General features: G+C 38.1%; 1 long non-coding RNA gene across 4 annotated transcripts in view; it reads right to left on the minus strand.

Moving 5' to 3' along the window:
* Positions 1-23481, minus strand: part of LOC106857558 (uncharacterized) — a 125605-nt gene that overhangs the window by 73551 nt on the left and 28573 nt on the right. For 2 of the 4 annotated variants that reach the window (XR_001403671.2, XR_015802910.1), the window contains exons 3-4: positions 7851-7937; positions 5154-5458 (exon numbers count right to left, since the gene is read on the minus strand). This is a non-coding gene — a long non-coding RNA (uncharacterized LOC106857558). Of the gene's footprint in view, positions 1-4448; positions 4538-5153; positions 5459-7850; positions 7938-23481 lie in introns of those variants that run through there. The other 2 variants (XR_015802909.1, XR_015802911.1) reach the window with 2 other exon arrangements.

The raw sequence follows: 23481 nt of genomic DNA on the forward strand, positions 1-23481 counted from the left end.
GCTTTAGGGACACTGCAGCTACAATTGGCATGCCATGGTGAGCACAGGACTGGTACAACAATGGCTCCTTCCTCAGGTTTCTGCTTGGCTCCAGCCAAGCACGTTTTACAGTTAGGCCTAGGGTTACTGTTACGCCTAGGGTTAGGGTTACGCCTAGGACTTGAGTTGAGAAAACCACAAAGCCCAGCAGTTCAGGGGGTCTGCAGCTTCAAAATGAATGCCATGGGGACCACAGGACTGCCACAACATGGCATCCTCCCTCCACACTTTTCTGCTTGGCTCCAGCCTCACCCCCATTCAGCTTTAACTGCAGCAGATAGGGTTAGGGTTATGGCTAGGGTTAAGCCTAGGATTAGGGCTCCAATAAACACAAAGCCCAGAGTTCTAGGGACATTGCAGCTATAAATAGCATACCAAGGAGAATGCAGGACTGCCAAAACATGGTTCCCACCACACACTTCTACTTCCCTCATGTCTCCACCCTATATAGGTTTGGGTGCTCAGCCTAGGGTTTGAGGTACTGCTAAGGTTAGAGTTATGCCTTGGGTTAGGGTTCAAAAAGCCTAGAGTTCCAGGGGCTCTGCAGCTTCAAAAGGCATGCTGAGGGGAACACAGCATTGTTACAGCATGGCTTCTTCCACACCTTTCTGCTTGGCTCCAGCCTCACTCCCAGACAGCTTTAACTGCTCCAGCTAGGCTTAGGCTTACGGCTAGGGTTAGGGTTAAACCTAGTGCTAGGATTCCAATAAACGCAAAGCCCAGACTTCTGCCCAGGGACACTGCAGCAACAAAAGGTGTGCCAAGGAGAACACAGGGCTGCCTCCCACACTGCTCCCTCCACACTTTTCACCTTGGCTCCAGCCTCACCCCAATACAGGTTTAACTGGTCAGCCTAGGGTTAGGGCTATGCCTAGGGTTAGGGTTACACTTAGGATTAGGGTTGCTCCTAGGGTAAGAGTGCAGAAAACCACAAAGCCCACAGCTTCAGGGTGTCAGCAGCTTCAAAAGGCATGTCATGGGGAGCACAGGACTGCCACAATATTGCCTCCTCCACACCTTTCTGTTTGGCTCCAGCCTCACCCCAGTACAGGTTTAACTGCTCTGACTAGGGTTAGGGTTATGGCTAGGGTTAGGCTTATGAGTAGGGTTAGGGTTAAGCCTAGGTTAGAGTTCCAAAAAACTCAAAGCCCAGACTTCTACAGACACAGCAGCTACAAATGACATGCTAAGGAGAACACAGGACTGCCAAAACATGGTTCTCTCAACACACTTCTGCTACTCTCAGGTCTCAACCCCATACAGGTTTAGGTGCTCATCCTAGGGTTTGGGTTACGGCTAGGGTTAGGGTTCAAAAAACCACAAAACCTAGAGCTCCAGGGAATCTACAGCTTCAAATGACATTCCAAAGGGAAAACTGGACTGCTAAAACATGGCTCCATCAACACCTATATTCTTGCTCCAGTCTCACCCCTATAAAGGCTTAAATATTTAGCCTAGGGTTAGAACTTGAGATATTGTTAGGGTTAAGGCTAGGGTTAGAGTACAGAAAACTGCAAATCACACAGATTTTCAGACTCTGCAACTACAAAAGTCATGACAAGGAGAACCCAGGACAGCCATAACATGACTCCATCCACACATTTCTTCTTTCCTCAGGCCACAGAAAGCCAGTTGTAGATGCCATGTCCCTGGAGCTTTAGGCTTTGTGGTTTTCTGACCTGAACCCTAGACATAACACCAATCCTAGATGTAACCCTAATCCTAGGCATAACCCTAACCCTATCTGGAGCAGTTAAACCTGCATTGGAGTGAGGCTGGAGCCAAAGAAAAAGGTGTGGAGGAAGCCATGTTGTGACAGTCCTGTGTTCCCCTCAGCATGAATTTTTAAGCTGCAGAGTCCCTGGAGTTCTAAGCTTTGTAGTTTTCTAAACTCTAAACCTAGGCATAGTCCTAGCCCCAGCTGTAACTCAAACCCTAGGATGAGCACCTAAATCTGTATGGGGTTGAGACCTGAGGGAAGTAGAAGTGTGTGGTGGGAACCATGTCTTGGCAGTCCTGTGTTCTCCTTGGTATGCTATTTGTAGCTGCAATGTCCCTAGAACTCTGGGCTTTGTGTTTATTGGAGCCCTAACTCTAGGCTTAATCCTAATCCTAGCCATAACCCTAACTCTTGCCAGAGTAGTTAAAGCTGTAATTCAGTTTTAAGTCATACTGATAGGTTTGTGTCTTTCAAGAGAATATTTTTTCATAAGACTGTTCTACAAAATAGTTAAATCCTTCCAGGTAATACCCTCCTCTCTCTCACTTCCCCATCAACTTTCCTTTTGTTTTGCTCAAAAGTCTTTATGTCATCTCTCCTCAGCAAAATCTTTATTACGTAGCAATTGAAATTCCACTTTATAACTCATCTTTATAAAGAGAAAACTTTAATTCATTTGCACAAGGAATATCATGGAATTTTGCTTAAAGATTAGCAGAGAAAATTACATGGAAATTGCAAGCCTGTCCATTTAACAACTGACTAGCCTGACCAGTCCTGACACCCAAAGGTGATCTGGTTGCAATCTATGAATATATTATGCATTGCACAATGGTCCTTCTGCCTTTGGTAATTATTTCTATATTGTGATCAAGAAACTCCAATAGAAGCTGGGCACCCTTGTGCTAGACCTGTGTGCAAACATCCAGACTCCTGAACTGCTACATAGATGCAGAAAAGAGAACAAAATATTAGATCAACATAAGTGTTCGTTTCAAAAGGATGTATTCCGAGGTGTGATCATTTGTCAAGCTGAGGAGTGCTCTCCAGCTTGCCATCTTCTACAGCAGTGCTACATCCAGGGTAGAGACTGCCTTCTGAATGCAATTTGAAAGTGCTTTAAACAGATTTCAATGAGGCGAGGATGACTAGCTCAATGTATTGTCACTTCTATTGCAGTAGTATCTGGAGAATTCATTCATATACACAGGCACAGTAAAAAACACCTATCACTTCCTATTCCACAAGTTTATAGTTAATATAGTTTATAGCAGCGAATAACTGATACAAATTAGTAAGCATTCATAATCATAGCTAGAAGAAGTGGAACTTCCTAGTTGGGAAAAAAAATAAATCCACCATGTGTTCAACGCTGTTTCACAAAAAATGGACTAATTTCCAGTCAAGCGTGATTAAAAGTCCTAAAATGTTGCATCTATTTTATAAAGACAAGTTTCTTCAGTCACATAAAGTTTCTCATAATAAATGTAAGTTCTGTTTCAGACTAGTATAAAATTGAACTGGCAAAATAATTCTCTGTATAAGGAGAGCTTCCTCGTCACTCTTTTTCCATTTAACCATTTAGAATAGAGATCAGATAAAGTGTAGTCTTATGGAAGACACTTTATTCTCTTTTACTGAAAATAATACTGAAGCACTGAAGCACTATCTTCCATATGATATGCATTCATTGGAATCATTTGATACAGATTCATTGATTAAAAACACATGTAAACCCATTTTACATCCAGTATGCTGTTGCATACAACTCATGAACAGACTTAACATCTGTTTTTGCAACCTGCATTTTGGTCTAGTTTTGTGCATCATTAACAAATCTAGGATATCAGTTTCCTGATCTGTGTTAAACACTTCAGAAGAGCTTTTGCTTTGAAATTTACAATTGCAAAAACTATCATTTCCAGAAGCCCATAAGCAAAAACTCTGTTCCTCTGTGGCTTTACAGACTGAACATTTCCTGTTACATTCAAGAAACACTGAGTCCAGTAGGGTGTGGTACAGTTAGGCACACTGTTTTATTAAAATAATTGTCCATCAAATAAAGCATAAAACTAAAATCATGTATTGAGACCTAATGGAACCAGTGGCTTTTATAACAGTAAATAACAGTAAATACATTTACCAAAAAAAAAAAAACTCAGAAACTGATTTTCTGGGGTTTTTGTCTTTGTTGGATTTTTTTGTTGTTGTTTTATTTTGGTGGAGTTTTGGGTTTGGGGGGTTTTTGTTACTGTTGTTGATTTGGCTTGAGGTTTCTTCTGACAATCCTTCCTATCCCAATCTATTTAGAGAATGGAAACACTGATTACTACATAAAAGAATCTGCTAAAAAGCTGAGTTCTCAAAAATATAGGCAATCTCTAAATCCTTAAGGTCTATCTCATGCTTCCTTCAATAATTTCCTGCTCTTTTTTCATTTAACTGAGACTTGGAGCAGAACTTCTTTGTGGAGTGGAGAACAAGTCAATTAATGTAAACCTGTGGAGGACCTCCTATTTTTCTGTGCAGAGCACTAGCTTAGAGTAAAATCCATGTGCATTACTTTTTCCTCTGTAAGTGGAGTTTTCGTAGTCATGCAGCTGCAGTACATCAACTCAAATTTCTGCATAGTCATCAAGAAAAACTGGAGTTGCACCACTCAGAGAACCTGTATAACTCACACACTCACCTCTCCCATTATGCAAATATCCAAATTATTGAATGAGGTATAAATTTTGAAGTCACAGGGATCAAAGAAAGACAAAATATCAAAGGCATCTAGAAGACAAAAAAGTTAGCATCATGGTCTTCAGCTTTGTCTCCAAAAAGGTCAGTAACATACCAGTTTTGCCAAGTTGTCTGTGTGGTGGGCATGTATATGGTTAATATATATTTCTCCTTTTATGGACTAATGGGAATACTTAGGCAATTGCTAAGGGGACACTGTCAAAGTTTTAGGTGCAGATTACGTGCATTGGTCCAGCCTGGAGCTGTTTCCTCCTTATTATTGTTCCATTAACCCTTGTATTTTAATTTTAATGGCATTTCATTGCAGTATTTCATGAATGCATTTTCCTAAACTTTTCACTGTAATCGTATGAAATAATAATATTTTGTAACAACATGAAAAGAAAGAGAACCAAGATGTAATGCCAGTGCAAATCAACAAAAAAATTCCACTGCACCATCAAAGGATCTGATGTCTCCTTATTCCAAGGCATGCTTTCAGTGGACTAGGAAGATTGAAAGTTGAAAATAAATGGATGAAGGTAGATCATCAAAGGAAAAGGAAATAATTAGAAGTAACTAAAAAAAGGAAGACGGAAGTCACCCTCTGTACAAAGCTAATGGAGAAAAACAGAAGGAAAAAGAAAGAATCACAAGAGGGATGAAATTTTTATCCAGACAAATTTTTTATTCTCTGTAGACAACTATATAAGTGTTTACAGGATATATGTCTAAATACTCTTGTTCCCTTTGCTTAATATTCTTTATTCAAATGAAAGTTTTTAGAACCCTTTGAAACAAAGATCACCATACTTCTACTAACCTTTTCCTCCTTGGCATCTTCACGTGAGGAACATTTTAAAATTATTCTCTGTATAGATGATGTCCCTGCAAGGCACCTCTGGACTTCTCCATGCAGGGAAGATGCGATTCTTCAGCATTTTTTCAGCAGTCTGCATCTCCCAAATGTGCCTGGAGCAGAGGAGGGAGAAACAGTATTTGATTAAACACCACTCAAAGAGGGAAAGCTAAAGGTCAAAATGGAAAGATGAAATTATTTATCTTGGGGACGCACCCATTTTTTCTTTGAGGAACTAATTCCCATATTACTACTATTTGCAATCCTGACCATGCTGCTACAGGTACTACTGAGAAAAATCATTATGAAAGGTTTCCAGTCCTAATATATCTTATATTTTAACATTAGCTGTGCAAGTCACTCCATGACTAGTTTTTATCCCAGGTGCACTTCTGTCTGTAGCAAGAAAGCTGCAATTCAGCTTGCAATAAATATAACCCACAATAATAGGTTGATTTTGAAATTTTCACTTTAGATATAATTTATAAGGATTAGATGCTTTACATCATGGTTCATAGAAACAATATAGAAAAGGCAATTATTGGAACTAATTAAAAATTCACACATCTGGGACTATGGAAAAACACTTCAAAATAACTATTTATCTACCCAAATTGATATCAGACACAGTGAGAATACAAGAAAGACAGATGGATGCTACGTTTCTGGGAACATATACACTGCTAGTGGGTAAAATTATTTTGCTCATATCTCTGTTTATAGCTGGAAAAAAACAGCTCTCAGGTTCCAATAGAGAATGACACAAAATGCAACTTGTGCAAATGTAACGTGTTGGTGCAATTGAGAAGACCTCACATATGTTGAATTGACTACAACACGGCATAAGCCACTCAGGGCATTTGGTTAACACACTTAATTTAGCACAGTAATTGCTGTAGGAGAGCAAACAATTGCTAAGCTATTTCTTATACTGTGCTTAAGACTAGTTATTTTCTTTTCTTTTACCATGTCCTATTTGCTTTTTTTTTTTTTTTCTCTCTTATCTCATCTCTATTTTAAGGGAGTTTTCTGTGACTAGTAAAAAAAGTAGGCTCTGTGCTGCACTCTGACACAGGAAAGTGCTCTTTTCTGACTATGGTTTCTCAGGTTCATGAAATTGGCTGTATTGTAGTTTAAGTAATCCAGCAGCTTTCCCGCACCATTTTTTTCTGACATAACTTGTTTCTTTATTAGAATTAAATCAGCAGATACAATCTTCTACCACATTAGTCAAGCCAAAAGAAATGCTCTGAAGTAACAACATTTTGTTTCATTAATATTTATCCTATGAAAACATTTGTCTAACAGCAGAAAGTACTGAGTAGTTCCACAAGTGCTTCATAAGAAGGATGAATATGTCAAGTCACCTATTTGAGCTCTCTGGCTGCTTTGTATATTGTCACTGTGAAAAACTATGAAAATGAGATATTATGGATTTAACCATGATGGAAAAATAGAAAGTTCCTTCTCTAGAGTTGACAACCAGGGATAAATAATACTAATACCTGAACTGAAATAACAGAAAATAGGGGGATAAATAGAATTAGCACAGTAAGTTAGTCCTATGTATACTTCATGGGTTTCTTATATCTGTGATGTCTGCACAGGAACCATCTGCTTACTTCTCTTTACCATCAGTGTAGAGAGATGCATGTGAACTTTAGGATGAGATAAATCCATGATTTCCATCTGACTTGACTACTAAGTGTGTTGGGACTAGCTCAGACATAGCTTCTATGTGAGAAACACTAACATTTGAGCAGGTGTATCCCACTCAGGCTGCCAAATTATTCCTAAGGTTTTTGTAGGTTCCTCGGCAGAGGAAGGTGGTTTCTTTTTAGAGAGAAGTTTTGGAGGAGGACAAGGAAATTGTATGGATGAGGCTTATGGCTTTTTCCTCCATGTACAAAGAAGTCTTTACGGAAAAAAACGCACAAAAAAATTCAGACAAGGACAATACAAAGATTGACATCAACTGCTAAGGCCATAAATCAACTTCTCACCAGCAAATATGAATTAAACAGTGAGAACCTGGGAAGGGCTTGAAAGATCAATAAAGTGATTTAAAAGAAAAAGGGAAACCACTGAATTGATATGATTTCCTTGGCACAGTTAAATTGAAATCAAGGATCTATGTACCTTTACAATAGAAGAGAGAGGATAGAAACAAAAGGGCAAAACTGTATCTCTGAAGTAAAGATATTATTAATTGAGATTAAAGATGTTGTAATTAATTAGGAATGAGGATGTAAGGAAAAAGTCCTTGTAAAAGGTTTTCACAGTGAGGAACATTCAGAGAGAATATAGCTTACACACCTTCCAGATGTTCCAGGAAAGCATCCACAAGACCTAGCGATGCCCCGGACAGCAGAATATGGAGAGAGGGCCGAGTGAAAAACAACACGGGATTATATCGGAGATAAGCAGGATGATGTCACAGTGATAAAGAAAAGAAGTATTGTAGACAGTTAAGGTGTTAGAACTAATTTTTATACTTAGACTGACCTTTAAAAACATATAGTGTAATAGTTGAGTATTTTCTGTTTGTAGAACAGGAGAGAAATCTGAAGGAGAGCTCTGTCTGTGAGTCATCTGCAAAGAAACACTAGTTAATTTTGCATGTCTTATTCAGAGATACAATATAGAAGAAAGCAGAATAAGAAAAAAGGGTCTTATTAATAGATAATCAGTAACAAGAAACTATAGAAGAAAATACTTGAGGAATTATCAGAAATGGAAGAGGAAAAATCAATGTATGTTGACACCTCAAAATCCAGTGGATGATGGAATTTTAAGAAGAGCATACTTGATGATATCAATGACATCTGATGAAAATTGATAGCACAGGGTATTGAGCATGAGATTTGGCTAACAAGAAGGCATTTGAAATTTTGCTAGAATAATTTCAGCTGAATGAGATTGGTCTGTGCTGGGCTTGGGGAACAAAAATGGAGTAACAGGACACAGAATACACAGGAGTGAAATACAAAGTGGTGCAGTAACTGGAAAAGGAAATGGGGACATAAGTGAATTTTTTTATTAGGAGATATTAGCACAAGGTTCACAAGCAGAACAAGAGAGGAGCCATCCCTACCTTTATTTCATCAAGAGAAGAGAGAAATTTCTGTCCCTCTATTCCTTTCTGGTCATTTGCTGCCCAATTTCTTTAGTAAAAATCCCCATATTGTTAGCCACGCTACTTTATTACACTAACATAGCAAAGGGACATCCCAGTACTTTGCTGTCGATTTTCAGCCCCTTCCTTCCAGAGGAAATGCAGAGCAGTAAGGCGCTTTTGCACACAGATTGCCCACTAGCACTTGCTTATAGTTAAATATGTCCCTCTTTGAGTGGTTATATGAATATTACCTGTCCCTGTCCTCCTTTGAGCCAGCAGTGTCTATCCTGGTCAGCAAGCTTCTGGCTCTCTAGCCACAGATGGTCTCTCTGGTAGCATAGCTACTGACTCTGATTTTTATTGATCAGCAGCAAACAAACCTCGCTGTGCACACAAGCTCAACAGCTGCTATTTCTTGAGCAGTTCATAATTCATGCTTTCTAACTTACTTTACCTATAGCAAGCTAGCAGATCTGCACTTAGCTTTTGTTGAAAACAGAAGAGAGGGCAACAATACTGATGGCACTGGCAATTATGACAGGCAGACTTACATTATGTGAGTGGAAAGGTGGCAGAGTCATGCTGAGGTAAGACCAGGAGAAGGTCAAAGTCAATGAATGTTGAAATAGCCCCTTTTACAGGATCAGAGGCCAAAAAGGAAACAACTCTTGAAGACTGAGTTATGGAAACAGTCCTTTGACATGTGGTAGAGTTATACCAAAGCTGGGGGTTGAATGAAGAGCTGAAAGGAGCAATAAATATTTGAGGCCTTAGGTGGGTCATGAGTATGAAAGTTAATGCCAGCAATGGTGCAGAGAAAAAGACTATGAAGGAAGAAAGAACAAAATTAAGTTGGCATGTAAATGGGTAGAATGAGGTAGAAAACAAAAGGCATCAGCATGTTACAGGAGTGGAAACCAGAGTAAAACACAGAGAAGAGTATAAAGAAGGGAACTTGGTGATACAAACAATAATGCATATTCTTCAGCACTATGTTTGAGCTCTAGGGTTTGTACAATACCATATTGAAACATAGTTTTATGTACGATGGTACTTCATGCTATTTGCGTGATCTCAATTCCCTTCTGGGATATCAAGAAATAACATACTTTATTGTTTTCTGCCCTTCCACCATACACCAGCATGACTGCAAGTTCACTCCCTCTTTTTTGTTTGGCTCTTTGTGGGTCAAGCTTCTCTTTTTCTTTTTTCTTTTACATTTTTTTTAATTTTAAATAAAGGTTATAGATTTGTTATGTTTTTCTGTCCCTGTATTTGTTTGCATGTTACCTCTCTGATGTCATTCTCTGCCCAGTGTTAATCCTCAGTTCTCTTAAGTGTGTCTGTTCTATTAAATTAAGTCTGAATCTGTCCCAGTTCAAGAGTGGTTGAAAATTATTATCATTCTGATGGCTGCACAGTGTCCTTTTTGAAATAAACTGTGATCATGGTCCAACTCCTGGTGGATGGTCCACATCTCCCAAGCACTGTTACAGCTGGCACTAATTGGCACCCTTGTTCTCAGTCTTAGTAGGCAGGTTAAGCACCAGATTGTGCAATGAATTATTTTCTCACTCCTGGGTGTAATCTACCTGTGTCCAAGTTGAAGCAGAATACAGAAGCAGAAAGGAAAACCCAAGTAATTACTGCTTTTGTTGTGCCATCACTGTGACTAGGTCGACAAGGCTTTTCACATTTTGTAATCTTGGAGTCAAATGTGAGACAAAGTCACTTATAAGATGCCCTTGAAAAACTATGTCTATTTTTTAAATCTTCAGTGGATGATAGCAATCTGAATGTTAACAAAATAACAGGTTGGCAGAAATATTTTATTACCTTGATTGTGGATGAGATGTGATTCTCCAAAAAAGAAAGGGGGAACTTGTCATCCCACGCTTCAGTGGGATTCTCAGACATATTCTGTTAGAAGCCGAGTGCTATGAATGTCAGATGGTGGGTCCCCCAGGCTCCCTGGCAACCTGCATGCGACTAAGAAAGAGGCAACAGCTTGCTTCAAGTATCCTTCCTAGAGATGACATAGTTAGATAAACCCAACAGGGAGTATAGCACGTGGAGGGAGCAGTCTGGTAAGAGGAAACCATTCCCTGTGGGACTGGCTCCATATTGCCACATGAAATGTTCAAAACATTGCTAGCCAGGAAAGTTGAATTTATTGCTTAATGAGCAGAGGACCCGGAAAAGATCATTGACAACTGCAGTGTAAACACAGCCACTTAATAGGGTGTTACTGAATGCCAAGAGGAAATTAAAAAAATCTGTCCTACAAGCAGCACTTTCTACCATATAGAATATGATTGGAATAAATAGAGAACACAGAAAGCAGCTGCAGAGAACAGATGAGATATTGGATATGGTGGAAAGAAGAGAAGAACTTGTATCCAGGGGGCACTTTTTAGACTGCATTGAGTATAACAGTTGTGTAAAAGAAAAGATGAAGGAAGGCAAGTTAGCATAACAGCAGCAGAGTGACAGAAGTAACGCAAAATGACACTGTGACATTATTAAGAAGCTCAGCAACACACTCAACCTCCATCACAATGTCATCAGGACAGATGGCAACAATTGGCAAAGACAAGGCACAGCATGTCTGGAAAGCAATAAGAGCCTATAGAAGAAAAGAAATAATATGAGCAGCTATGGAAAACACAAGAGAATACTACAGATTTTTGTAGAGGTAAAACAACAATTTACCATCCACCCTATGAGTATTTGTCACAACTGCCTAGTACATATGACATAATTTCCCAATTTGTCAAAGATTTGCAAAGAATCAAGGCTTTCACAGAGCTCATCACTATAATTTATTATTCTTTTCAGTACCTGTAAAACCTATTATGAAGGACTGCATCATGCTAGGTACTTATCTAAATATGAATTTAAAAATGATCTCTGCAAAATGAGTTTACAATCAAAACACAGCACGAAACAAAGTATTTGGGTGCAGATGCAAGGAGGTGCAGATGCAATGAGGTATAATGAAAAAGGCTAGTCTTCTAGGAGTGTCAGCAAAGGTCAGAGAGAAATGACCTTCCTATAAAAGAAGAAAGTAAACCTACAGAGAACGTGCAAGTATTGGGTCATAAAGATCTCACTTTTAAAATTAATTTAAAAAAAACCAGGACAGCAACAACACACATGAAGGACATAAATGTAAGAAATAATAAACCTCAGATAGGAATTAGAAACTGTAGGGAAAAAATGACAAAAGTACAATTGTATCTGTGTTATCTAATAGTGCAGTATCTGAGACCAGGAAAGTACTAAATAAACAAATTTTTGAGAAACAGTTCAGCCAGAGTGGTGTATGCCCAAGCAAGACACATGAAGCTTGTTCTTCCTGCACCAGGGTCTTCTCTCATGAAGTCCCCTCAATATCGCTGGGCAGTATCACAAAAAATTGAGCCTCCATATGCTGAGCTCCCACTGGAGGAGGAAGTTAAACTCCTCTGGCTAATTGAGCTCCTGGAAAAAAGGTTCCAAAAAATCTTCACACGGTAGGGCAGTGGATGCATGAGGGTTGAAGTAAAAAATATTTTAGCCAATAGTTAGAATTACATGGCCTTTGGATGGATAACTTTTATCTGAGAAGGGCTATCCACATATCTTTTCTTAGTAGAATTTCATATGATTTATTTTTTCCTCTTTATTTTTGCACAAAGACACATTTTTAACATGAGTTAAGAGAAATTTACAGAAAGGTAGAGAGCAGCAATACATAAAAAAGGAATGTGAGAAGCCGTATGTGGCACCAGGCCCTGCTGTTCAATTCCATGTGTGTTGGGTATTTGTTTGACCCTTCCCAGCTGTTGTGTACTTCCTGATCCCCCGGATAATATGAGCCCCTTGCCTGATCAGCTTCCAGATGCTATACTGTTCCCAGTTCCTCCTGATCATAAGTCTCAACACCAACTCAGTTCCAGCTGCCATAACTCTCATCCTTCCTCACCGAAGAGCTCCCTACCCAACAGTTCCCCCAAATGTCATAACCTGCCTGACCCTCCCCAGCTGTTGCAATCCTCCCGATCCCACACTGTAAAACCTCTTTGATTTGTCCCCTTCCCAGCTGCTCTCCCCATTACCACTGAAGGCTGTGGTCCAGATCCTATCTCCTTGAAGTGTCCTATAAGTGCAAAAATTTACTGTTATAGCTCACAGATTCTTTACAGGATATAACTTTTCAGTCAGATTTCAGAAAAAAATTCCTGCTGCAGTAGATTTACAGTGGTAAAAACCCTGACTTAATGTAGATTTATCAGCATCTGGAATATTATAAAATTACATGCTATAATACATACTATTTTGAATAAGACAATATCAATATTAAATTAATTGTATGTTATATAGCTAATATAAAATGTTGTTATTAGAAGATTATATAAGCTACACACATAAATAAATGAAATTTAATAATGAGCATAGTATAATGCAATCAAGATCCTTGAAATTTACTTTTATGCATAGTAACTGAAATGAAACTGCACAGAAAACTGAAGCTCTCTTTACTTAAGATCTGACTACCAAACCTACGCCTCAGACATCTCTATCCCACTCTAACAGCATAGTCAAAATCTTCTTAACTTGTTTCAACTTTACATTGTAAAATTGATGCAAAGAAACAATGGTATAATTGGAATTCAGAGATCCTCATAACTTAATATTGGGATACAGAATTTTTTTTTGTATACAGATTGTTACAAGTCAAGAAAAAGCTCACTGATTTTTCAAACTATTTTTAAAACTATTAAATACATTAGGGGAATAAGCTCATAGTTTACATGATTTTGGTATCTCTTGTATATACATTAAAAGGATCACAAGTCACAGTTTGATACTATTTCACTTGAATAGTTTTCTCCATAATTGCTAAAGAATTCTCTATATACCAATTGTCATGGTCTTCTTCTGAAGGATTCAAGTATTTATTTAGAAGGACAAGGGGAAAAATAAAACAAGACAAAATGCGTAACTCATGTCACCACACCTCTAACTCAAATAATCTATATTGAGTATATGGAGACAGGATCTGTACTTCAATATCTAAGTCAGGGGTACCCAAGGTCAATAGCAGCCAATATAATAACCTCTTCAGCTTTTCAGTAGTGGGGCTATTCCACCTTTACCCACAATTTCCCTGTTGTCCCATATACACTGTTAAAGATGCTTTGTTAGTTCTATTAGCTGTCCTACCACGTTTCCTCTTATTCCACATCCACTTTATGACCCCTAACCACACGTTGATTAAGTAAACACTAGCATGAGATATGGTATTCCCAACTGGGGATGTGATGATTCACTGCAATGTATGAGCCACAATAGTACCTACAGGTATCAGGAGCACCAGTTTAGATAAAGGAACAATGGATCAGTGCACAGTCTCACAAGCAGGTCTATTCTATCCTCTAGACTTTTTAGAGATTATGGATTTGGCTACGTGGAGTCAACTGAGAAACTGATGCCTGAAGTAATAATCACTTTAGGTAGTTCCAGATATGAGGAACTTATAGATCTGAAAAACTTATTTTCTATGATACAAAGGAAATGCAGCAATGTAACCTTTCAACATTTTGAAGAAATTCTTGGGTTTTTGTTTTGTTTTTTTTTTAATTTTTAAAAACACAGATTTGTTAATGATGCTGCACAACAGTCCCCATAAGTGGTAAAAAAACACTTTTGTGGATTTTGTCTTCTTTTAAATAAGACAGCATAATCCAAAACCCATTCCTTCATGCCTCTCTGTACATACTTGGAAGAAGTAATAAATTTATCTCAGAATCACTAAGAGTAATTCTATCTTCTAATTCCACGCATTTGCAAAACTGGGCTGTTAATCTCTTGACAGACATTTCTGAAATGCTTCCATTTCTGTACTGTCATCAGTATGACAAAAGCAAAAAAGCAAAACAGGAAACTGAAAAAATTAAAAAGACAGCAAAATATTTTAAGTCAGACACACAGGTTTTCTTCAAAATGGACCAATTAATTTGCTGCCCTATAATTCTGAATTTGTAGCAAAGTACAAAATAACTTTAGAAAGGTTTTCTGTTTCTACATTTTTTTTCACTAACCAGCTATTCTAAAACAAGTTATATTAATGATATAACAGAGTGAACAAGCTAATAAAGACAGAATGCCTCAGTGCCAATTTAGAGAAGCAACTATAGGTAAATGTGAAAAACATGTAACATTTATTTTTAGGGAAAGAGACTTTCAGATACCTTTCCTCTATGTCAAATTCAAATTGAATGCTTTCTACCTTATTCCCTAATAAGGACAAGGGTTAGTCATTAAATGCTTTCTTTTAGTTAGTCGCCAGAGTATCTTTTTTCATCTTCATTTTATAAGGACACAATTTCCAGTAGAAGTTCTCAGAAGAAAATGTCTTGACAAGGACAATGAAGAGCAGGCAAAAGGTGAGGGTGGAGAAGCAAAGAAGATGCACACTCACAGCTGGAAGGTTAAATGTCTGCCTCAGACTTGACAGTTGCTATTAGCAGCAGTCCTGTGAATGGCATTTATATATTTATGGGAGTCTGAGGGCAAGCGCAATTCACAAATTTGGAACAAATGAAGAAAAATTAATATTTGCACGGGATTCAATAAACCACCCTTTCTCATTTGTGTGTGTAAGAGAGAAAAGGAGAAATCTGTAGTAAATCATATCTCTGTGCCTCAGTTTCCCATTCATAAAAGAAACAATTGGGTAATTTTCTTCCTATCACAGCATATATAATTCCTGATGCACAGATATATTGTTCTGCATAAAAATGAAAATAATTATTCATTTCATTAATAAAATGTGTTTTGTAGCATCAGGTACTCCATTAATTTTAATCTCAATTCCTACATTTGAGTTACTGCTGAATACTTCTTTTCTAGATAAGTGCAACACCTTTCATTTCTGTCTTTTTCTATCCCATATGTGAAGACTAGTTACAGTGAATCCCTTGGGGTCAGGAGAGACCAGAAAGCCAGGCTGATTTGTTAGGCCCCAAGGTCTGGCCTCAGGCACAAGTATGTACAGCCTGAGAGGTTCATTCTCATTCTCAGCACATATGTGGTCTTTTTTATTGTTAATGGAAATGATGCACTTACACGAAAAGACCTGATATTTTGTTGTTTCTCCATTAAGAATATCAGAAATAGAGAGCAGAATTACCCAACCAGGCAAGGAAATCTCTCCCCAGGGTGTGTTTTGCAGAGGAGTGACCTGGGATCCAGTTTTTGAAATGGGAATGGCGATGTGTTCTTAAAGTGAAATATGCTTGATGTACGTTATTAGTGAAAGCTTCTCCCAAAACCTGGAGCAATGCCAATGTGCCATTCAAAGAGAACCACACCAGCCAGGTCCTGGCACAGGAGGTGTAGTTGACTTTGACACAGTAAAGTTGCTCACAAATGAGAGCAGGAAGTATAGATATTACATCTCAAGAGGAGCTGCTCTGAACTGGATTCTGCTCTGTTATGCTTAAGGATATATTCCCTGCAAAGGACAAATACTCTCCAATTCTGTTCATCCAGGTGAGGCTATCTTAAGTTTGCTGCCCAAGCAAGGGAGTAAAAGGAATTACTACAGGCTACCCAAAGTTATATTCAGAACTTGATACACAACCCTTTAAAATCACCACATTCCTTCTCAATCAGATCCCTGATGTCTCATGGTACAAACACTCATATTCCACTTCTGTGAACTTTAGCCAGAGGCCTTTATGTTTGAAAAATATCCACAACAGAGATATCAGGAGTGCTACTGGCTCAGTTCAAATCATCCTTAAATGTTTTCTGCTTCACACTCGCCTCTCCTATTTTAAGGCAGCCCAGTTCCATACTTCATTGCTCAGTCATGCATTCTGAGACGAGGAAGAGGAAGATGGGCAGAGCAGCAGTGCTAACCAGTGACTCCCATGTGCATGCTGTGAGCAGAACAAGACCCTCCTGGGCTGGAAGGTGCTGTTCCACAGCATAACTTAGTTTGTGGCAGTTCACCCTGGGCTAAACTGGCTGTTTCCAGCTCACAAGCCTGCCAGATGGCTGTAGCTGTCTGGGCACCCTTATCATAAGATGACTGGGACAGCGACGGCTCTGCTGGTGAGTCACTAAAGATGGGACAAATGGGAGCTGATCATGATGGCAACTCCACTGAAGTGAGGACTGCAGGCTTGGATCAACAGCTCTCAGCCAGCTGTCATAGCACAAATGTTTATTGTTAGTGAAGGAAGGGAAGGAGGGGGAAGGAAGATTTTGGTTTGACTGAAAGGTGAGGTTTTCTAAAGATTTCCATGGGAAACAGGATTCAGTAGTTTCATAAGTCCTTGGATGTAAAAATGATAATTTTAAAAAATTGTCTCGTTATTTCAGTGACAGGATTTAAACAATTTAAGAGCACATGCAGAAACAACAAGTGATATATTTGCATACAAATGACCCTAAACTTTGTGGCTACAAGAGAATTTCATTAATCTAACAAAGTATTGTAGAATAAAAGTCCAGCATTTTCTGGCAACTAGTCCACAGAGAATAAATTACATAAGTTATTTCTTTGTTCCTTCAGGATTCAGGAACAAAGATGTTTACCAAGGGACAGGATAGTTGTACCTAGGTTTGGAAATATTATTCATATTATTGTTAGCAGTGTTGGTGTTATTGCTGTTGTCATTATTATTATTATTATTATTCAGATTTTTCCCTCAAAGTGAACCCCCCCTCACATTTGGATGATTAAACCGCATTTGGCCAACACTCCACCAGCTAGAAGAGCCTTCCTCCTTTGTATATTCAGAACAAGTTTCATGAGAAGTATCTCAGAAACATCTGCCTTCATTATAATTATATTTCTATTTCAGCTGCACCAAGCTATTTACAGATGAGCCTGTTCATAAAGAGCTTTATAATTAAGCAAACAGAAATATCTTTTTATAGGATGCAGATCTAGGGGTGATAATCACACACAAAATACACAGCAACAGTTGCAAATAGAGTGTTTAATGCTAGTTATATAGTTAGTGATGTGCTCAATAAAGCCTGACATGTCTTTGTTCCTAAATGTAAGAAAATATGGTCTTTACTACACAACTGTGTAAACTGCCTTTTTCATATACAAAAGGCCATACATTTCAGGGGGTATGGTTTGAAAACCCTCATGAAAACAAGCCCCCATGTCTCCAGCGCAATATGATTATCAAGCTCTGGGTGGAAAAAGGAGCTGACAGCATATATATGAATTTTAGATATGTGACATCTTCCTTATGCATGAACTGTGACCTGACATTTCCACTGATGGACACCAAAAGACATAGAAGTAAAATGAGAAAGTATTGGCAGAAGGAAAAAAAGACAATCTATTATTTACCAAAATTACTGTCTAAGGTCTTTTCACAGTGTATGTGCTCCAGAAATTCAACTTTATCTCTTCTGAAGAACATATTTGTCACTTACTTCTCTCAAGATTGCAAACTTGCTCTTTTGCAGCATTTTCTTGGAATTTTTATAACCATTTGTAGAGCAACAAGTGGGTTTGTAAACTGAACTGCTGTGATACACCATATGAATCCCAAGTGTGAGCAACATGCCAAAGAAAACCACACAAAGATTAAATTAAACTATACATGACACCTCATTTTTCAAAAGAGGTTTTATTTGTAGGAATTTTTATAGTGGGTTTTTTTCCATCCTCACATTTAAATCAGCCAAAATAGATGTCTGAAAGAAGACAGCAGAAAACAGGCCCCTAGATACAACCTAAAAAATAGCTATGAACAGAAGTGATGACTACAATAACATACTTGCTAAGATCTTTGCTAAATCATGTGGAATCACTTTAATATATATATTCCAGGTAAACTAAATAGTTTAATTTGGTTTAGAAATTGGCTTTATTTTTAAATCCTTGAATATAATATAAATATTCTAGTGAGATATTCCTAGAAGGATTTGAAAGAGAAATGTGTGGAAAAATTCACTATTTATCTATATACTTTAGTATGAGTTCTTACAAAGGTAATTCATGCTTTCTACTTCAAGTTGGTTTTACACATTCAACAGGGGTACCTTGCCTCCCTGGAGCACCTCTCCTTTGTTGACTACATAGAGTGAGGCACAGAGATACAAGTGTGCAATGAAATACTCTCTTACATTCAACTGCACCATGTCTAAATTGGTTTCTTCATTGCTATACGATGGATTTCAGAAAGCATTAAGTGGTTCTTGTAATCATGTTAGACAAACAATCTGAATCTTAATGATGGAATTATGAAAGTGTTCTGATGCCTGATTCATACTTCTGTTCAACTTCTGTTTAAAGGATCTCCCAGTAAGTATCCAAAAATTACTTCATTAAATTCCTTGAAACCAAAATATAAACAGTAGTTAAGCACTGGGTAAGTTGTACATTCCCTTCTTTATCCAATCAGCATGTTATTCTCATTTCTTCAGGCTTCTCAATCAAGCTCTGAGAGAAATCTTAGTGTTCTCTCCATGCAATGAAGCACAATGGAGTCAAGAACTGTCACTCTTAGGTGCCACAACAATACAAATAACAAACAGTTCCATATTTCTTCATCTCAGAACTGCACAGAGCAAAGGACTCAAACGGAGAAAGCTATTATGTAAACAAGAATACTCTTTCTCTATTATGTTTTCATGCACTAAAAGCAAGCTTGTTTTTTTCATTATCAAAGGGTTTCTGGTTTAAATTACGGAGGGAGAAAGAAATATATCCAAGTGAGGTTACAAGAAGTTTCTTGCCTACAATGTCGACAGCAAAATCTCAGAGAAAATAGTGTCCCAAGGGATTGATGCTATTAAAAATATGACAGAACCCATATCTCAGATAAAACTGGGCAAGAACCAGGCAGTCTCCTGATCATCAACATGGTCAACCCCTAAAGCCTGGCTCAATGTGCGACTGTTAAGCTATGGGAATGTGTGAAATTTGGCAGCCCCAAAATCTCGTCACACACACAGAAATCTGAAAGCATCATTGCTGCCTGTTTCAAGTTTGTTCCAGTTGTCGCTTCATAGCATCATTGTCCCTGTCAAACAGATTCCAAATGAACTGATACTTCTAAAATTAGAGCTACATTTCATTAACTTTTTAGTCTGCAGCTTGTGAGGCTAAGAACACAGTCCTAGATTTTGTTTGAAATTCCCAACTGGATAAAGTGAGGAAAGAGAAATGTTAAAGAAATCAAAATTGATCTTATTGATGGTTTCCATCATCTCTCTCCATCCTCCAATATGAAGTTGGAAGCAATGCAAATGCAAAACATCTGATTCTTGAAGTCTTTGCTCCCAGAGGTGCTGGTTCTGGGTTAAGCATTCACTTTCTGGCTCACTCCCAGCTTGCTATCAACTCACATTACTGCACTGCTCCAGACCAAAATCCAACTCCACATAAGAATGTTAAATGATAGAAATGGAGGAATTATAATGAAGTAGCTTTCTATCAATTACTTTTGATTTTGTCTGACAGCTGAATTTAAATAACTGCTGGCAAGTATCAGTTACTGGTGTCTACTGGATAGCCTTTCTAGCTGAACAAGTAAAACAGCTAACTGTGTACATCAGGTGGGCTAAAGATTTCCTGATAACCTCAAAGCTGCAAATGAAGCCCTGTCACTATGAAGCCTGAAATGCTGGTAGAGTCTGTGGGAGATGTGTCAGTACTGTAAGTGCTGTCTCGGGGCCAGCAACACGGCAGGAGGTTTTAGGTGTTGTCAGGTTCTCACGTGTCAAATCATCTGCTCCATGTTGTCCTTATGATGTGGTCAGAACTTATAATAGAACTCTTTGATGCAATTCAGTACAGGTTGGATGAAAGAATAACTTGTAGTAGACAAATACAAAGCCTCTTAACTAGGGTTGTGATGTGTTCTGTGTGGGTTATGTTTCATCAGCATATTCATAGCATGCGCCTCTGACAGATCTGAGTTTGAGTCTCAAGGTGTGAAAGTGTCAAGCTATCATCAAGTCCCATTTTCCCATGCATCAAGTTTCTCATGTTTATCAGGAGAGGAGAGCCCTAAAGCTCCCCAGAGTGGGTATCTTCTACTGTGACTGAAAAAAAGAATGAGAGTTGTAGCTGCCTTTATCAGTCTTCTCAGCCAAACAAGAGGTTTTCGCTTAGTTCCTCCACAAGAACCTGGCAATAGAGCTCCCAAGTTCTTGTCAGTATCAAAAAGAAAGGGAACTAGTCTTCCCATGTCTTTTAAAATAACAGAAAATCCTTATGACAGAAAAGAAGGCATGAAAGGAATTAGCTTGGACAATGCATGTTGTAAAGTAACAGTCCATCATCCACATTGTTAACATGTTGCATGTGATCTCCAGTATCTGAACTGTGGGAATAACAGCAGTATGGGAAAAAATAATAATTTTTATAATATCTAATTCATTTAATTTCATTTAGATAGATTTAAACTATCCTTGCAAGAAAAAAAAGTTAATTAAGGCTTCAGCTGAAGACTTGGAGACCATGAATAGGGAGAGTCAGACTGAGAATGAAAGACAGCCAAGTCAAAATAACTCTTAAAATCAAACTTGGCTTATAAGCTGTCAAAATTAGGTTTCCATTAGCTAAGAAAAAAAAAAAGTTGAGTTATCAAAGTACATTGTTCTCTATCTAAGGGCGTTTACTTTTACAAGCAAGAGAGGAGGAGAAAGAAAAGGGCGGGCAGACTGTCATCTTGAAAGAAAAGGATGAATTCAAAAGGGAAGCCCATCAGTCTTCTATACTACCTTTAAACCTAGATCCTGAAAAAGCCTGGCATTCAGATCACAAGGTGAATACTTGTCTGTTGAGGCATATCTTAAGATGAGGGGGATTAAACAAATAAGAACATGTCTTATTATGTATGTATTCTACAAAAAAAAGTGTTGTTTTATTTACCTTTTCTAAATGTCTCTACAGGTTTTTTTTAAATGCTTAACCCATTGCTAGGCTAATTGTGCTTGTTTAATAGGCAAGTCCACATATAAAACTGAAAAATAGGATACAGAATAATAAATGATCCCTACATGCAATAAATATTCAGTTAAGCTGAGATGGCCATAGAATAGTTGAGTACAGTGGTAGGCAAGGGAGTGATGCCTTACTGTTTAAAATGTCACTTTTTCTCTGACATTTGGAGCTCCAGGTTTTTGGGAGCAACAGATCCAACTGCAGGAAGGCAATACATCTGCTCCTGTTCCTTCTTCCACCACCCCAGCTCCCTTTTCTGGCACTACCGTGGCATGACAACAGTCAGGCCCCCACAATGCTTGCTCTGCACCATGGTCAGAAACTGGAAGAGACTCTGAGGTTCCTTTTCCCCAAGGTCAGACAGACTCAGCCCCTTGTGAACCCTAAACATGAGCAACTGATGAATCAGGAACAGAGGAAAAGTGAGTTCATCAGGACAGAGGAAGATGTAAGCTTAGTGAACAAGAAAGAAGTTGTGGCCAGCTGGTCAAAAGAACTTTCCTGGACTGCATTAGCCAAAATCCTTTGTGAAAGAAATTATTTATAACAGATGCATCTGTACAAGAGAAAATAAAATCTATTTTATCTATATATATTTGTTTTAAAAGACCAGAAGGGTATTCAAAGCTGAATCAATGCGGTACCACTGGAACTCATTTGGAATGGACAATGTTTGGCCTATTGTGTTAAATTCCTGAGGGTTTGCCTATTTTTGTATCAGATTACAGCTTTATTAGGTACAACTGTTTTTACATTGCATTTTTGTGATTAATGATGCTAAAAGGATTTTGGCATTTCAAATGTTGTACACAAACCTAATGGGCAAAATCTTCTGTAAACTTCTTCTAAGCTCTTGGCAAACTTTCCTCGGGAGCAAATATTAACTCCAGATAGTGTTTATTAGCTTTTATAAAATGATCACTGTAATAGTGGCATGTAATTGCTGGAGGTAAGGGAACATCCAGGCCAAGAATTAATCAAGTTTGGGCTCCTTAACAGGAAAAGGTCAGGAACAATTTATGTCTTGCTCAGTTTGTATTTAAAATAATGTAATTTTCCTCTGATTTTTGTTTCATATACAAAGAGCGATTTCATACACAACATTCCCTGAATAAATTGTGTTCTTTACTAGAGATATGTCTGAACAGCAGAGTTCAGGACCCATTTCATACTCTGACAAAGTATACAGGCATTTGTACTTTAGATTTTAATTTGCACCTTATATAGGGTAGAACAAACAAACCATTCAAATCTGATTCCAGCTCCATTGCCTTTTCTACCCTCTGCCCAAATTTTGCATTTCTGTTGGCAGGATTTTATTCAAGGGTGTCTTGACAGCATCAGACAAATGAGAACTTGTTCTCCAAATGGATCAAAGTGAGTATGCCAGGTAATTGAGATTTTACTTGTAATAAATTATATGGTACAGTTGATTAAAAAAAAATCACATCAGGAGGAATACTACCATGACTTCTTGTATATGGTGTCTTTCATGTAACAGGCATACAAGTCTCTTGCAATTCCACTCTAGAAAGTAAGTGATGCCTTCCTATTGAACCAGTGTGTGCCAGTAACTCCTTGATCAGAAACAGTGCAGAAAGTCTTTTGACAAGAGACATGAGGAAGGGTTAAAACATGAATATAGACATATCTAAGATGGTACCAGGAGTAAAAAAAAAGCCTGGAATTGCCTCCAAAAAAAGGACTTCTGAGTTTAGTCCAGTGTAAACCACTATATAGCCTCACAATTTGAGATACTAAGTAAGGTAGATTTGTCATTTAGGGTTGATGCTACTTCAGACACCACTAGTTCCCACTCTATGTGCAGTGAAGCTGTTAGTCATGCTTTTCTTTGAAGTTAAAGCCATAGCATAAGTTGCATATCAGGAGATGTGATCTCTCAGGGGTATCAAGCTGCATTAAGATATCCAAGTTCAGCTTCAACACAGGAGACAAGTTCTTCTTTTTAGCTCAGCTGACATCTCTGCAAAATCAAACATGCTTGGAACCTTTGAGCTCTGAGGATGACAGACTTGGAATGG

This window comes from Sturnus vulgaris, chromosome 3, assembly GCF_052056855.1.
Source record: "Sturnus vulgaris isolate bStuVul1 chromosome 3, bStuVul1.hap1, whole genome shotgun sequence".
Lineage (NCBI taxonomy): Eukaryota > Metazoa > Chordata > Aves > Passeriformes > Sturnidae > Sturnus > Sturnus vulgaris.